This window comes from Nannospalax galili, unplaced genomic scaffold, assembly GCF_000622305.1.
Source record: "Nannospalax galili isolate Female #2095 unplaced genomic scaffold, S.galili_v1.0 scaffold841, whole genome shotgun sequence".
Lineage (NCBI taxonomy): Eukaryota > Metazoa > Chordata > Mammalia > Rodentia > Spalacidae > Nannospalax > Nannospalax galili.
This window is the reverse complement of record NW_008345000.1, coordinates 660,768-665,292: the sequence shown is the minus strand read 5'-3', so window position 1 is coordinate 665,292 and position 4,525 is coordinate 660,768. Positions and strand designations below refer to the sequence as shown.

The following is a 4,525-nucleotide window of genomic DNA, read 5'->3' as shown; positions in this document are numbered from 1 at the left end:
TAAAAGCCTCTTTCCAGGATGGAATGTTTCAATTGCTACAGTACAACTGTGTTCTTTGAAAGGGAGGAAAACCATGCCCTCAAATGGCAGAATGGGAGAGCCACACCAGGTCCCAGTTCTTCTCACAGCAGTATTAATACACACCTCCCCACAAGCCACACCCCAATACTGTTACACTGAGGATTACATTTCTGATAGAATATGGGAACCTCAGAAAAACCATGAGCTTCATTAGAGGAAGCCATAAAGGCATAAAACCATCAGAGTGGCCCAAAGACTCTAAACTGTAAAAGTAGTTTCCAAAATGACCTAACGGTTATAAAGACCTGACTCTGCTCATCCCTTATCAGTTGGTCACTCCCAAGCCTGAGAGGAAATGTTTGTGGAGCCCACCTGCCTCCTCTAAAGCCAGAGATAGGTAAATAATCTTGAGAAGGAAACCTTTAAGCCCGGGCACTAACTCGATTCCCCACTAAGTGTAGATGTGTTTCACAACCCTGGTATAAACACCCCCTACCCCCCACACCCCCACACCCATATCTGTGGAGCATCTTCCTGATTATTGTGTGATGTGGGAGGGCCCAGCCCACTGTGAGTGGTGCCACCCCTGGGCAGTTGGGCCTATGTTACACAAGAAAGCAGGCTGAGCAGAGGCCAGGGGAGCAAGTCAGTAAACAGTGTTCCTCCTGTGCTTTAGCTCCTGCCTCCAGGTTCCTGTCCTTCCTACCTTGGGCTCCCTGATGAACTGTGACCTGGGAGATGTAAGACAAACGCTTTCCTCCCCAAGTTGGTAGTGGTCAGAATGTTTTGTCACAGCAATGGAGAGACAAACTAGAACACATAGTAAGCCTTCTACAGTACAAAACATCAATCAGGGGCTGGAGAGATGGCTCAGCGGTTAAGCACACTGACTGCTCTTGCAGAACACTGGGGATAGTTTCCCAGCACCCACATGGCAGCTACGAACCATCCTTAACTCCAGTTCCAGGGCAATCCGAAGCCCTCTTCTGACCTCCATGGCATTGCACGACACGGGTGCACTCACATGTATCCAGGTAATACACTCATACACAAAATAAAAATAATAAAATATTAAAAAAAAAAGACCTGAGAGTGGTGGCGCACGCCTGTAGTCCCAGCACTTGGGAGGCAGAGGCAGGCAGATTTCTGTGAGTTCAAGGCCAGCCTGGTCTACATAGTGAGTTCCAGGACAACTGGGGCTACAGGGAGACCCTGTCTCAAAAAGACCAAAAAAAAAAAAAAAAAAAAAAAAAAAAAGAAAGAAAGAAAGAAAGAAAGAAAGAAAACATCAATCAGTTAAAATAAATAAATCTGCCTTCTGTGGGCTAGATTACTTCCCAACATCTGTCTTTTAAAGAAATGTTTGATTTACATATTTTACTTATTTATTTTTCCTGATGTCTATAGGAAAGGCGAGTGACAGCTGCAGGTACTGGGCTGACCCGAGCTGTCAAAGTCTCTCCACATTGCTGGGGCATGCAGCTGGAGAGCCCATGGCCGCAGCCCTGATTTACATATTTTAAATTCACTGTTATGCCTTGATTGCAGTTGAAGAAATATGAAAAGAAAGAAATGACAGGTTCAGTTGGAAAAAAATAAGAAAAGTCACTCCCAGAGGAGCGTCTTACATGTCAGTTCAAACTGTGCAGCTTGATTGATGTGAACCTGTTTATCATCCTTCAAGCAGTAGAAACAGATGCTTACCTCTCCCCTCTACACTCTGGAGTAACACTTTGGGAAAGGCGTAATCAGTCCCGCAATTAAGCTTACCAAGTACTGAAAGTGACTTACAAAAACACACATGGAAATTGGCTTCTGAAGCAGAGAAAGAACTGAAGAACACAGAAAGACAAGGATTAAAGGAAAAAGGAACATAAAGAAAACCCCAGCAAACCAAGATTGGGTTCCAAGCCGTAAAGAGGGAAGGAGAGGAGAGATGGCTTACTGTTAACTGCTGGCTGCAGGTCTGGTGGCCTGCCCCCTTGTTATCAGTTCACTTTCCAATTAAAGCCCCAGAGTCCCTAAAAAGTCAACACCCATAGTCCACGAGATGCAGTGAAACAAATATTCACATCATCCAGTTCCTGTTTTACCTTTCGTGTGGCTAGTTCTTAATGTTTTCCTATTTTAAAGTATCAGAGCCTCTCAGAAACTCCCCTGCCAGGCTTTGCTTGATTAATTCTTTTTTTTTCCCTCTGAGCTCAGGGATCTAGACAAGTCAGGCAAGGCCAGCTCCCCATTTGCTAATGCTGTGGCCTAGATTGGGTCTGTTTCATTTAATAAACAAGGAGAGCTGTAGCCTCAGGCGATCAATACATCTAAGGTGCAGTGGGCCCAGAGTTTGTTTATGAGGGATGTTTTTGCCTGAAGTAAAACATGGGCCTCAGCTGTTCATTTCTTCTGAGACGAAAGAAATAGACTGAAATGAAGGCAAGTTTTTTAGGCTCTTCAAAATGCTGGTGAAAGTGTTATTTCCGTCTCTTACCATATCAGAAACATTTGTGAATGTCTTCCCTATATAAACTTCGAAGTCCCTGTCCCCTTCTGACAACTAAACTGGATGCAAAATATATTGCCCAGAGCACTTAGGTCTGAGATAGCACTGAATAAATTATCCTTGATTCAGATTCATTTCCAAATCACTATTAATCCAAGCACTATTACATCATATTTGCACAACTGTAGTAACAACTTAGGTATTAGTCCTTAGGAACATTGATTGGGAACTTAAAGCATACCACATTCACGGCTAAGCACTTTGCTTTCAGTCACTCAATAAGCCATGTCAGAATGCTGTGAGGTCGACAGATGCTGTTATCATCCCACTTTATGGATACCCAGAACATCTATCTCCAAGCAGAACAGTGAGAACATGAGCTGTCTTCCTCTCCATAGACTTACCTAGGTCATAACCACGTTCAAGGAGTGTACAGGGTCACAGAATCTAAGTCACTGTGACCGCTGTAACCTCATCTGACTCTGTAATCTCAGCACTCTGTGGAAGATGACTCTCTCTGTCCTTCAGATGAACACACTGAAGCTTCAAGAGTCCAAATGACTTGCCCAAAGTAAAACTGTCAGCTTTGTGGGGAAGAAGAAACATTCAGCTAAATTAGAAGTTTGGATAATGAATGATATTTGGGTAATAGCTATACAAAAAGTTTACTTGTTTGGAAATTGAATGTCATCTGAAATCTATAGTAACCAAATAGCCCTTTTTCAGATTTTTGGGGGGGATTTATTTTTATTTTATGTGTATGGATGTATACATGTAAGTGCACCATGTGGTGCAATGCCTGAGGAGATCAGAAGATCAGACATCAGATCCCCTAGAACTGGAGTTACAGATAGTTGTTAGCTACCATATGGGTGCTGGGAACCAAACCCAGGTTTTCTGAGAAAGCAATCAGTGTTCTTAACCACTAAGCCATCTCTCCAGCCCTCTAAATAGCAGTTTAATATAAACACATTCCAATTACTGTCTGAAATTCACATCTAACTGGGTACTTTCTATTTATACATCAATCTTATCCTAAAGTCACCCTATTGGTAAGAGGCAATTTGGGGACGGTAAGACAGGTTTTCTCTTCAAGCCCAAGTCTCCATCACACTAGAATAAGGGGCCTCTACTCCCCATCCAAATTTGCAAACTGTTACAGAAAACTGCCTTCAGCCAGTTTTAAATTATTTTTTTCACTACAGATAAATTAATCTTAGAACAGACATGAATCGTGTCCATACATGCTGATGTCAAGACTATATATTTGTTTTCTACAACTCAATGTGATTTCTGTTTTCAAGCCTCCTACTGGGCTAATGAGTACTATTTCTGGACTTTCTTCCCAGCCTGAGCCAAAATTCTGGATCTTACTTGGTGCCAGGTGCTTTAGGATACGGTCTCTTCCGGTCACTGTGTTGTCAACATGGCTGCAAGTGACCCCTTTGAGTCCCACAGCTCACACTCCAGGAATGTCTGTGTCTCGGGCAGAGCCTGTGGGTGACTGCAACTCTTCATGCTGTGCCCAGGGTACAGGGCTCACAGGTCCTCCTGGCCCTTGTCACCTCTAACTCTGTCCCTGACCTGGGCACGAGCTAGATGTTTTCCTTCTGCTAGTCTGAGAAATCATGCTTCCCTTCAGTTTCTGGCCAGGAACTTTTATCTAGTCTTCAGAATCTTTTCCATGTTCCTGAAAGTTTTGGACTTTATAGAAACAAAAGTCAGGGAAATTGCCACACTTATGCATCTTTCCCTTTCCTGGAGTAAGGAGCACAGGACCAACTAACTGTTTGAATGAAGAAGAGACACAAGGAAGTTTAAAGAGAAACAAAACTCATTAGTATCTTAAAATGGTCTTCTGCTACAATATAACATGCATCATGAATCTGCAAACAAGATGCTTATATGCTATAGTTTCTCCATTTAACAATCTGCTGTCTACAACTCTGCAATTATAATTAATATAATCGTCCTCGACATAGTGGCCAGGGTACTTTCCCAAAGCCA

General features: G+C 42.9%; 1 non-coding gene across 1 annotated transcript; it reads right to left on the bottom strand.

Annotated features, from left to right (window-relative positions):
• Positions 1-1,420: 1,420 nt before the first annotated feature.
• On the bottom strand, positions 1,421-1,541 carry LOC115071724. The gene has a single exon (XR_003850811.1). It is a non-coding gene; the product is annotated as a small nucleolar RNA SNORA44 (small nucleolar RNA).
• Positions 1,542-4,525: the final 2,984 nt, after the last annotated feature.